The sequence below is a fragment of the Phyllobates terribilis genome, unplaced genomic scaffold (assembly GCF_046119375.1).
Source record: "Phyllobates terribilis strain yellow unplaced genomic scaffold, ASM4611937v1 Scaffold_2__4_contigs__length_985480577, whole genome shotgun sequence".
Classification (NCBI taxonomy): Eukaryota; Metazoa; Chordata; class Amphibia; order Anura; family Dendrobatidae; genus Phyllobates; species Phyllobates terribilis.
The window spans coordinates 829,160,821-829,174,865 of record NW_027362762.1 but is presented as its reverse complement, the minus strand read 5'-3'; positions in this window follow the sequence as shown (position 1 = coordinate 829,174,865).

Below are 14,045 nucleotides of genomic sequence, written 5' to 3'. Positions count from 1 at the left end.
AGGATTGTGCAATTTTAACCAGGGTAACCCCAAAATTACTGGAGAAGGCAAATTATTTGATACTACCAAATCCAAATTTTCTTGGTGAATACCATTAATAGTGAGGGGAAATTCACAGACCTTGTGAGTAACACCCTTCAAGGGGGAGCCATCGACAGAAACCACAGCAATAGGGGATGACAAAGGTTTGGGTTTTAATTTAAGTTTTTCCAAGAATCCCCCATCAATCACATTCAGAGTAGAACCACAATCCACAAATATCCGAAATTCAATTAATTCTTCCTGAGCAGCAGTAGTAGCAGAAAGAAATACCCCCTTAGTATTTAAACAGGCAATACGGGCGTAACTGACCTTTTTTTTTGTTGTTGTTCATACGAAGCACACAGTTCTTAATAAAATGGTCAGATTTCCCGCAATAAAAGCACAAACCTTCAGAAGATCTGATGTCTTTTTCCTGAGAGCGGGGTGCCATCGCCCCAATCTCCATCGGCTCTCCAATGTCATTACAGACCCTCTCAAGACTAGGAGCTGACATGGCTGAGGATTTACTCTCATTAACCCTTGCACGCAGTCTCCTGTCTACCCGTATAGCTAATTTCATTGCCTCCTGCAAGCTTCCAGGTGTGGGATAAGCAATCAGCAAATCCTTAACCCTTTCACCTAGCCCCACAAGAAACAAACTTTTCAAAGCTGAATCGTTCACCCCACCTGGGCAGACCACCGACGGAAGTGAGAACAATATTTTTCCACATTACCTGATCCCTGCCTCAAACGTCTCAATTCAGTCTCAGCTGATGAGACACGATCAGGATCATCATACAACAAACCCAAAGCAGAAAAAAAACTATCCACTGATCTAAAGCACGGATCACTAGGTTGGAGAGAAAAGGCCCATCCCTGAGGTTCTTTGCGCAAAAGTGACATTATGAACCCTATGCGCTGTGATTCATCACCAGAGGATCTGGGTCTCAAACGAAAATACAACAAACAAGCATTTTTAAAGGAAAAAAACTCTTGCTGACCACCAAAAAATAAATCAGGCAAACGTACCTTTGGCTCCACAAAATGTGCTCCAGAACAGCTACTCACGTGTTGTTGGAGCTCGGCCACCTCCAGAGAGAGTCCCTGCAGGCGTTGAGCCAAATCCTGAACTGACACCATGATGGAAACTGGAGGTCTTTCCTTAGAGATATTTTTGGGCTGGACTTACTGTTATGATCTGCTACAAGCACTAAGGAAAGAAAGGAGATCTGTCCCTACAATAGAACTAAGCTAGATCCCTACGATGTAACGGGGAACCTGATCCTGCGATCAGACCCGCTAAAGTCCTCGGCTAGTCTGTACGAAGACCTATAGATGCAAGGGAGGGATCCCTACAAAAACTAGGGACTGGGATAAAGTTGGACACCTCCTAGCAGAGATTGTAGCAGTAAAAGACAAACACACAACATAGAATATAAAGGTCCGAAGACCTAGCTAAACTGACTGAGAAAGGTAACTAAGCACCAGGCTAGCTAAAGAGTAGAAATTACAATGAAGTCCAGCAAGGCCGGGAGGGCGGAGCAGGATTAAATAGGCAAAAAAGGTCATGTGACCAGCAAGATGGAAAAAACCTAACAGGAGAGTTCTAACACAAGTCCCATAAGGGGACTATTAAATACAGTAAAAAGTTTTTTTTTTAAAAAGTTTTCAAAAATATGAAAAAAAAAAAGTTCAAATCACCCCCCTTTTGCCCCATTGAAAACAAAACAATAAAAAAATACACATAATTGGTATCGCTTTGTTCAGAAATGTCCGGTCTATCAGAATATTAAAAAATTAATCCAAACGACAAACAGGGTAATGAGAAAAAAATTAAAAACACCAGAATTATGTTTTTTTGGCCGCCGCAACATTGCAATAAAATGAAATAAGAGGTGATCAAAACATTGTATCTCTGCCAAAATGTTATCATTAAAAATATCAGCTCAGGGCGCAAAAAATAAGCCATACACAGGCCCATAAACTAAAAATTAAAAAAGCTACTGGCCTCAATAAATGGCGACAAAAGCAAAAAAAAAAAAATTTCACACAAATTTCCGAATTTTTTTTTACAACTTAAATAAAAAAACTATACATGTTTGGTATCTGCATACTTGTACTGACCTGGAGAATCATACTGCCAGATCAGTTTTACCATATAGTGAACATGGTAAATAAAATGTTAAAAAAATAATTGTGGAATTGCACTTTTTTTTGCAATTTCCCTGCACTTTGAATTTTTTTTCCACGTTTTAAAGTAAATTATAAGACAAAATGAATGGTGTAATTCAAAAGTACAACATGTCCTGCAAAAGACAATTCCTCAAACGGCTAGATTGACAGAAAAATAAAAAAGTTATGTCTCTTAAAGAAGGTGCGGAAAAAAACAAAAACGAAAAAAAGGATGATGGCCTGGCGGCGAAGGGGTTGAAATCAGCACCAGAAATAAACAATGCAATCATTTAAAAAACATAAAAATTCAAGAAAATTTCACTTTAGTTGTTTTTGGTACCCCTAGGAAAGTTTTTAGCAGCTAGCCCCCTATGAAGGACTGAGAGTCCGTGGTATTTATCCAGAGTAGTAGGTTTAAGTTTGTACTCTGAAAGCAAAAAATATCATGGACTCACCCCGTAAATAACTTTGGTTTCCATACAGTTAGGGATATGTGTATGATGTATAAGGGCGATTATATAGTGATATAGCCCTGCATGACAGATCACATCATTATGTTTCCATACTGTTCTCTTATGTAGCACAGAGGTGTCTGGACCACGCAGCAGGGTTGCCAACCGTCCAGAAATTCCCAGACAGTCCATAAAAATAGGGCACTATTTTTCCCTGACTGTAAACTAATCATAAATATTTCATGTAGAAAAATTCAATTGTGGCACTGACTAGGTATAAATATATAAATAATGTGCTCTAATTTTTCTACATGAAGTATTTCTAAGGCTGTCTATCTGTTGTGTACCATTACCGCACTATGAGGATGGTGAAAGAGCAGTGCAGACTTTATCTTACTCCTATATTTGATAATTTGGTTCTATTGATGCTGGATTAAAGTTACTGAATTTACCATAGGAAACCGAGGACATTTAATGAACATGTATCTAAGTTTCTAAAGTTTCAGCTGTGAACACTAGGTGGCGATCCCATAACAGTGCAATGACCTATGCTGTACTGGACACTCACTGAGTTAGGAACTTAATAAATGCAAAACTTTAATAAACTTCACCGTACATACGACGATCTTGTGTTTTTCATAAGCAATTTAACAAGACTTTGTGTGATTAGCACTGATGCAATGTTGTTGCTGTAAATCAGGGTTAGTGACGCCAACATAGGGCAGGAAATTATTGGTTTGCTTGTACGTTTGATCTTTCTAATTACTGTGGCTGTAAAAATCTAATGATGTATGATCTGATTTTTCTTACCAGTTTTACTAGGAGTACAGTTACAAATGCTTTGCAAATATATATATATATATATATATATATATATATATATATATATATGCAAAAATATGAAGACAGCACTCGGAAAAAGCGACTACTGCAACCTCCGGCTCTGTGGCCTCCCTTCTAACACTCTCGCACCCCTCTGATCTATCCTAAACTTTGCTGCCCAACTAATCCACCTGTCCCCCGGTTTTCCCCGGCCTCTCCCCTCTGTCAATCCCTTCACTGGCTCCCCATTGCCCAGAGACTCCAGTTCAAAACACTAACCATAGCATATAAAGCCATCCACAACGTGTCTCCTCCATACATCTGTGACCTAGTCTCCCGGTACTTACCTGCACGCAGCCTCTGATCCTCACAAGATCTGCTCTACTACCCTCTTATCTCCTCTTCCCACAATCGCATATAAGATTTCTCCCGTGTATCCCCCACTACACTGGAACTCTGTACCCCAACATATCAGACTCTAGCCTACCGTGGAAACCTTCAAAAGGAACCTGAAGACCCACCTCTTCCGACAAGCCTACAATCTGCATTAACCATTGCTGCATGACCAGCTCTACCCTCTCCTACTGTATCCTCACCCATCCCTTGTAGACTGTGAGCCCTCGCAGTCAGGGTCCTTGCTCCTCCTGTACCAGTTGCTGACTCATTTTTTGTTCAAAATATTGTAATTATTTTTGCATGTATACCCCTTTCACATGTAAAGCTCCATGGAAAAAATGGCGCTATAATAATAAATAATAATATATCTATATTTATTTATATATATACAGTCATGGCCCAATTATGTCCAATTTGCCTTTTTTCAGGTTTTTTTGTTGTTGTTCCAGTGCACACAATGGAAATAAACATGTGTATAACAAAACATGTGTAATTGCAATAATTTCCTGAGAGAAATTCTCCATTTTCTGGTACAATTTCAAGGGTGCCAACACTTTCAGCCAGGACTGTATATGATATATTGCTAACTAATGTACAGATTCTACAGTGCTGCTGAACTCACTGGTTATGTGGTGAAGGCGTAGGATGTATGGCAACTTGAACTCAGTTGGAAGAGGATGTTTGCAATTTGTTTTTGAAAGTTAATGTAGATAAATATAGATTAATGCACCTAGGACAGAGTAATCCTATTGCTGCATACACATTAAATGGGAGTATACTCGGGACTACAGAACAGGAGAAGGACTTGGGTATTCTGGTTACAAGTGAGTTGAGCAGCAGTACTCAATGTCAAAGAGCAGCCGCAAAAGCAAATAAGATTTTAGAATGTATAAAAAGAGATAAAATCCCGTGATCCCAACATATTGTTAGCCCTCTATAAATCACTGGTCAGGCCACATCTAGTATATGGGATCCATTCTTGGGTTTTACATTTTAAAAAGGATATTCAGATGTTAGAGTCAGTTCAAAGGCAGAAACTAGATTTTTACAAGGGATGGAAGGTCTCTCATATGACGGGAGGTTGGAAAAGTTGGGCTTGTTTAGCTTAGAAACAAGACGCCTCAGAGGAGATCTCATCTATATGTATAAATATATGTGTGGTCAGTACAAAGTACTGGCACATGACCTATTACTTCCAAAGACCATACTAAGGACCAGGGGGCACTCATTACAGGTGGAAGAAAGTTGATTCTGGCAGGGTTCTTTACAGTCCGAGCGGTCAGACTTTGGAATGTCGACCACAAGAGGTAGTAATGGCTGACACTATAAAAGCATTTTAAAAAGGGTTAGATGCACTTCTCTCAGAAAATGGCATTTTGGGTTATATTTTTAGTTATTTTTTTACTCACTTATTTAGCACCATTAATTCCACAGCGCTTAACAGACATTATCGGCACTGTCCCCATTGGGGCTCACAATCTACATTCCCTATCAGTATGTCTTTGGTAGTGTGGGAGGAAACTGGAGAACCCGGAGGAAACCCACGCAAACACGGGGAGAACATACAAACTCCTTGCAGATGTTGTCCTTGGTGGGATTTGAACCCAGGACCCCAGTGCTACAAGGCTGCAGTGCGAACCCCAGAGCCACCGTGTATTGTTATAGATAATTTAGTGACGAATAATGTATAATTGGTGGAGAAAGGATGAACTTGGTGGACCTAGGTCTATTTTCAACCTATATAATGATGTAACTGTGTAATGTGCATCTAAAAAAAATTCTCAAGGCATCTGTATCCTTACATACAGTAAATCTCTCGGACATTTCAACACCCAGCTTTTTGCTGAACTGACGTTTCCTACCTTCAAATTCAGAACAAAGTGTTTGTCACCGTGGAGCTTTCCATGGAGGATCTTTAGTCCTCACTGACACCGGCCAAATCTTGTAACCTCCCCCTCATTTTACCTCCTGTCCGCCTCAGTATTCACTAACCTGTGACATCGCTGTGTTAAAGGTCCTGGAATGCTTGTATTGAAACTTTACTAGTCACGAGCATATAATTGTGCAGCTTTATGCTGTTTTCACATGTCGTGGTAACGTTGTGTTTTTTATCCATGATTGCGGGAAGAACAAAGTGCAATTTTCAAAAACCGCAGTGGTTTTACTGCGATCACAGCAAAAAAAAAACCTCTGTCACAATTTGTGAACTTTGAGGCTTAGGCTGTGTTCACAATACCATATTTTAAGTCCAAGTCTGTCAATGTAAGAAACTGTCAGCACTCGAACCAATGTCATTCAAAAGAGTTTTTTAGATGAGCATTTTTTTCACGGACTGAATGTTCTCATGAAAAAAAATAGCATGATATACTAGAATCAACTATATAGCCACCCTTTAGACATAAAACTAGAGTGGATGGTCAGTCCTATGTTCACTGACAGAAAACTGCAAACATTATTTAACAGATCTGTTAGACCTCATGGGGCTGGTGTCCTTCCTTTGAAAATCCAAGTTTGAATAGCTGTATAACCCTGTTAGGAAAATGAGCATTTATGATTCCAGCTTTTCAGTGATATAGCTCATGAGTTGAAGTGCATTCAGTTTCTGCCCACCCAGCCTGACAGCTGCAGATTGTATTTAGCAGTGAGAGATCTGAGCAGCAGGGAGGAGGGACACTGAAGTGTTGTCAATCAGGCTAAGTGGGTACAGATTGATATAAATTTTTACCAAGAACTATACAGCCATACTGTCAAGGATAACAGCCAAGGGGGTCGCACAGATAACACCTCTGTTACCACTTTGTCACAGATGACACCGGAGAGATCATGCAGATCCCACCGCTGTCACCAGTTTGTCAAGTGAACACAACGCTGCTGCCTCCAATCATCAGGACAATTATGCAATTGGGTGATGAGTGATGGATGAGGCCGTGGCTGCCTCCACTACTAGGCCAGTTATTGTGGAACTCACAGTGAGCGTATGGTATATACACCTCCGATTCCAACGCATGGAATATATATATACCCCAGTATGATCACTGCCAGCTCCACAATAACAAAAAAAAGGAACCACTACTAGCTGCCACTAACAATCATTTATACAGGCATATTGGACACCCATTACTGGGAGCGTATGATTTCAGGGGTGCGGTTTACAGAGCAAGAGGAACAGAGCTATTACCTTTTATATATTTAATCCAAAGAGTTAGGCAGTGTTTATAAAAAATATACAAAGATGATACAAAATAGAAACAAAACAATACAATATATACAATTACATGAAATAAAAAGGAATAATGAAAGAAAATGACTAAACCTGATGTCATGGAAATGGCTCAGAGCTTAGTGGAGGGAAGCACTCCGATTGGGAAAATGGAACACTCTCAAAGCAAAAGCTCATATGGGGGCTGGCTGAGGCATATACTAGATCGTTCAGAATTCCATGAGATCCCCAACTTACAGGGTATCTTAGTGCCTGAAGGTCCCAGGAGGTAGATATTGTCACCATGTTTTTTATCATGATTTTATCAGTCTATAGAGATGAAATATGGCCTGGATAGCACCATCCATAGGAACATTACTAAGTTGGAGGGGTTAGAATGGCCTTACGGTGATATAAGTGAATTTGTTCTGTCCGTCCCTTCGCTATCACATCGAAACTATATCTCCAATAAATATTGGATCGATGCAAAACCCCAATATTCATCACTAACCACTGGCTCCAAGACTTCTAAGAAGATTCTTTGATCAGAGGAAGCCCTATCCCCGGGGAAAGGTACTTCCCCGCCTCTGCTTAAAAAGATCTCAGACTTGATGTCTGGAGAGTTCGCTCTCTCTTACTTCCCCAGTCATAATTAGTTTTCTCACTTACCAGCCACAATTACTTAGTTCCATATGTTCAATAGGAGGGTGATATGTCCCCTCTCTGGAGATGGATTTTAAGAGTAACTAAACCAGAGTCATCAGATCTAAGAGATCTATATTATTATGTATGCATAATGCATTATGAAATCTGGCGCAGAGTTTAAAGTTTAAAGCTTATTAATATAAAAAACTTTTTTTATAGAAATATTTATATTGCAATGTTTAATTTACAATTGTAAAATACTAATGTACTGGATGTAATGATAATATATAACATCTTTAGCAGGACATAAACATCATAGCAGTCAGCTAAAGAGTAGTTTGGCCTACAGCTATAATCCTTGTCCATGCTATTTACATCTATTTTGGCTCTAGTGGAAGTACATGTTATATCAATGAAGGGAAGATAAGAGGCTGGGAGACAAATCGGACTTTGCTTATCTCTGGGGTAAACAAAGAATCTAACAGATGAAAAAAGCTATTTTATTTCCTGACTAAATAGCGCTAGCATGTTCTGCTGAACAGATATTGTCATCACTTACATCAGTCGCTGTTCCCAATGGGGCTCACAATCTAATTTCCCTATCTCAGACACACTAGGGTCAATTTCATAGGTAAATCCTTAGCAGGGAGCCTGCACACAAACCCAAGAGGGAGGACGTCTAAACTCCATGTTTATGTTGTTCTTGGTCAGAGTCAACCCAGGACCCCATTCATAAAATATGTCTTAAACCTTATTTGCATAGTTAACCATACCTGCTTTCCAACCAATTGGAATTATATCAAATTTAGTGTTTGAATTTTTAAAATATTTAAAGGCAAAAAACTGGTAAAAATGGCTTGATGCATCTCCACCACCTTCTTCATTTAGACTTGATTTCTGGACACAAAAGAATTTCTCCTGTGTGAGTTTTAGAAAAGCCTACTCACACATCCAAATACTACTCCTCCAACTTTGTGCACATTTTGTAATCAGTCAACTTACTCGTTAAATTTGAAGAATGACACGAAAAGTGGGTATGGTCTCCCAGGAGAAGAAGTTTTGATAAACTTTAGTATCTGGAGTGAGGGAAAATGGTGAAAATTTATGTAACAAATCTATGTCTGCCTATATCAAGGGGATATAGGCAGACATAGTTTCTCTGTCAGAGTGGTCAAAAATACATAAAATTACAGAACAATATAGAAGAAAATGGAAGACACAGGCGCTGCTGATAATGGTTGTTCAAAGAAGTTAGGATGTAATAAAGCCTCCTTTATAAGACATTTAGGATATGCGATTCGATACCAAATTGGTATCTTCATCAGACCAAATACCATTGTTGTGTATACTACGTTTTTTGCACACCATCAGTCAGGAAAGTAGCAGCAGCTCATTAACCGGAATTCTACAAGCCCTTACTAGGGATGTGCCTGCACTTGCATAACCCCAGAAGGTGAGCAGATCCCCACTAATCTACCTATATCTCTACCTCATGTTGGGTTTATTGCGCTAGGAGGCGCTCTATAGACTGAGATTGTAGAAGTCACTTCCGGGTCAGGCAGAGCGCAGTGTGTTTCAAAAAGTCTGAAGAGCACTGATGTATGTCACTGAGAAGAGGAGACGAACGGCACCGTACACTGGAAAGAACAGTAGTAGGTGAATGTATTAATACATTCACACTACATTACATGCATATACACATATTTAATGAATGAAAACTTAATTGGAGTGCTTCTTTAATGTTTCTATAAATTGATCAACTTATGTTCAGTATTTATTATATATGACTTTTGTATTCCCCTAGCTTACTTCTATGAATACTTGATTCTCTAGTTTCTAACATTTTTTTTACATTTTCCATATGATTTCATGCAATCCCAGTAAATCCACAAGATCACTGCTATAAAATATTACTGGGTAAATACTAAAAGTTAAGCATCCATTGAATTGTGTAATAGTGTTGTACAACATAAAGCAAATTACCCAACATCCAGTGTATAACCTACTATGGACAAAGTAATGGTTATTTACATTAAAACGGCATTGGGTCTAGAACGGATCACGGTCGGAGACGCGCGTCCTGCTGTTTTAGTGTGCAGCTCTTTCAGATGTAGAAGCACCTGGAATTCAGTCCAAGCCAAGTCATTACTTTTAATTCCCCAAAAACTTGGCACATGGAAACCTCTAAAATTGTTTGATTTACAACTATTAGTGGTTGTACAAAGACTTTGGTGTTATACCCATTTTATTTTAATATAGATGCTGATAATGGCGATGGCCGGAGAGAATTTTGTTCTTTTCGAATATAAAATGATTATAGATTTATGAAAAAGGAAATTGAACTTCATAAATATAAATCTTTTTTTTTATTCATCACATTTTTACTATTATAGGTATGGGCACAATATTCATTTTCAGGAATTTGATTCCCATTCAGTTTTTTCACATACTTTTCAATACTTCCATAATGTGCTATAAATATAGGCTGAGTTGCCCCGTAATATGAATGTAGGTATAATCCATACTAGAAGATTGGCTTATATAAATAACTAAGTCAACTAATGTGTATGATGACAATCTCCGTACATCCCATTCCCTACACAATATGTTGGAACTATTTTAGCAACTGGAAATACAGTCATAATTTTACAGGTGTTATAAAAAGAAGTCAGTCAGAAGTTTTCTGCCTACCAAGATCTATGGGCATGCATTAGATAACTTAAAAGCAAGTGGCAACATACAGTTGTGCTCAAAAGTTTACATACCCCAGCAGAATTTTTCCTTTGTTGGTCTTGTTTCAGAGAATATGAATGATAACAGAAAACTTTTTCTCCACTCAAGGTTATTGGTTGGGTGAAGCCATTTATTTTCAAACTACTATGTTTTCTCTTTTTAAATCTTGATGACAACCAAAAACATCCAAATGACCCTGATCAAAAATTTTGGCCTGATAACATGCACAGAATTTGACACAAATGGGTTTGAATGGCTGCTAAAGGTAACATCCTCACCTGTGACCTGTTTGCTTGTAATCAGTGTGTGTGCATAAAAGCTGAGTGAGTTTCTGGGATCCAGACTGACTCTTTCATCCAGCCACTGACATTTCTGGATTGTGAGTCATGGGGAAAGCAAAAGAATTCTTAACGGATCTATGGGTAAAGGTAGTTGAACTGTATAACAAAGGAAAGGGATACAAAAAAAATATCCAAGGAATTAATAATGACAGTCAGCAGCGTTCAAACTGTGATTAACAAAAGGAACATCAGGGGCTCTGTAAAAACCAAACCACGGTCAGGTAGACCACCAAGAATTTCGGCCACAACTGCCAGGGAAATTGTTCTGGATGCAAAGAAAAAGCCACAAATAAAATCAACTGAAATTCAGGACTCTCTGAAAACTAGCGGTGTGGCTGTTTCAAGATGCACAATAAGGAGGCACTTGAACAAAAATGGGCTGCATGGTCGAGTCACCAGAAGAAAGCCATTACTGCGGAAATGCCACAAAGTATCTCGCCTACAATATGCCAAACCGCACAGAGACAAGTCTCAAAATTTCTGGAACAAGGTAATTTGGAGTGATGAGACCAAAATTGAACTTTTTGGCCACAACCATAAATGTTACATTTGGAGAGAGGTCAACAAGGCCTATGATGAAAGGAACACCATTCCTACAGTAAAGCACGGAGGTGGATCGCTGATGTTTTGGGGAAGTGTGATCTACAAAGGCATAGGAAACTTGGCAACAGTTAAAGGAAAGATGAATGCAGAATGTTATCAGCAAATATTGGAGGCAAATTTGCACTCATCAGCCTGGAAGCTGCGCATGGGACGTACTTGGACGCTCCAACATTACAACGATCCAAAACACAAGGCCAAGTTGACCTGTCATTGGCTACAGCAGAACAAAGTGAAGGTTCTGGAGTGGCCATCTCAGTCTCCTGACCTGAATATCATTGTGCCACTCTGGGGAGATCTCAAGCACGCAGTTCATGCTAGACAGCCCTGGAATTTACAGGAACTGGATGCTTTTTGCCAAGAATAATGGGCAGGTTTACCATCTGAGAAATTAAAGAACGTCATCCACAACTACCACAAAAGACTTCAAGCTGTCATTGATGTTAGAGGGGGCAATACACAGTATTAAGTACTGGTGTATGTGAACTTTTTATCAAGATAATTTGGATGTTTTTGGTTGTCTTTAACCCCTTTACATCCCAAGGTGGCTTGCACGTTAATGACCAGGCCAATTTTTACAATTCTGACCACTGTCAATTTATGAGGTAATTACTCTGGAACGCTTCAACGGATCCCCCTGATTCTGAGATTTTTTTTGGGACATATTGTACTTCATGATTGTGGTAAAATTTCTTCGATATCACTTGCGTTTATTTGTGAAAAAAACGGAAATTTTATGAAAATTTTGAAAATTTTGCAATTTTTAAAATTTGAATTTTTATCCCCTTAAATCAGAGAGATATGTCACACAAAATAGTTAATAAATAACATTTCCCACATGTCTACTTTACATAAGCACAATTTTGGAACCCAAATTTTTTTTTATTAGAGAGCTATAGGGGTTAAAAGTTGACCAGCAATTTCTCATTTTTCCAACAAAATTTACAAAACCATTTTTTTAGGGACCACATCATATTTGAAGTCACTTTGAGAGGTCTTTATGACAGAAAATACCCAAAAGTGACACCATTCTAAAAACTGCACCCCTCAAGGTACTCAAAACCACATTCAAGAACTTTATTAACCCTTCAGGTGCTTCACAGGAATTTTTGTAATGTAGAAGAAAAAAATTAACATGTAACTTTTTTCACAAAAATGTTACTTTAGACCCAAGTTTTTTTATTTTTGCAGGGGTAACAGGAAAAAATGGACCCCAAAATTTGTTGTGCAATTTCCCCTGGGCACGCAGATACCCCATATGTGGGGAAAAAACACTGTTTGGGCGCACGGCAGAGTTCAGAAGGGAAGGAGCGCCATTTGACTTTTTGATTGCAAAATTTGCTTGAATAATTAGCGGACACCATGTTGCATTTGGGGAGCCCCTGATGTGCCTAAACAGTGGAAACCCCCCACAAGTGACACCATTTTGGAAACTATACCCCTCAGGGAACTTATCTAGATGCGTGGTGAGCACCCTGAACCCCCAGGTGCTTCACAGAAGTTTATAACATTGAGCCGTAAAAATAAAATTTTCACATTTTTCCCACAAAAATGTTTTTCAGACCCCACTTTTGCATTTCATAAGGGTAACAGGAGAAATTGCACCATGCAATTTGTTGTGCAATTTCTCCTGAGTAAGCAGATACCCCATATGTGGGGGAAAACCACTGTTTGGGCGCACGGCAGGGTTCGGAACGGAAGGAGCGCCATTTGATTTTTTGATTGTAAAATTTGCTTAAATAATTAGCGAATGCCATGTTGCATTTGGGGAGCCCCTGATGTGCCTAAACAGTGGAAACCCCCCACAAGTGACACCATTTTGGAAACCCCCTCAGGGAACTTATCTAGATGTGTGGTGAGCACCTTGAACCCCCAAGTCCTTTACAGAAGTTTATAACATGGAGCAGTAAAAATAAAAAAATCTAACTTTTTCCACAAAAATGACATTTTAGCCCCATTTTTTTTATTTTCACAAGGGTAAGAGGAGAAAATGGACCCCAAAAACTTTTGTGCAATTTCTCCTGAGTACGCCAATACCCCATATGTGGGGAAAATACAGTGTTTGGGCGCACGGCAGAGTTCAGAAGGGAAGGAGCACTGTGTGACTTTTTGAACGCAAAATCGTCTGGAATCAAGAGCGGACGCCATGTCGAGTTTGGAGAGCCCCTGATGTGCCTAAATAGTGGAAACCCCCCACAAGTGACCTCATTTTGGAAACTACACCCCTCAAGGATTTTATCAAGGGGTATAGTGACATCGGGTCATCATGGCAACATCCGGGAAGCCGCGGCAGACAGTGCTGGAGGCCGGAAGAGGAGGTGAGTATACCGATCACCTCCCCTTAGCCACCGCAATGCTGCGATTGACTTAGATCGCAGCATTGCGGGGGTTAATGTGCCGGACCGCTCCCTGCACATAGTACCGGGTGTCAGCTGTGACAATCAGCTGACACCCGGCCACGATCGCGCCTGTGTGCGCGCGCGATCGCCATGACGTACTAATACGGGTCAGGCTCTTAAAGCCCAGGGCACAGACGCATATTAATACGTCATGGGCTTTAAAGGGGTTAAGATTTAAAAAAAGAAAACACAGTAGTTTGACAATAAATGGCTTCACCCAACCAATAACCATGAGTAGAGAAAAAGTTTTTTTGTTAGCATTCAT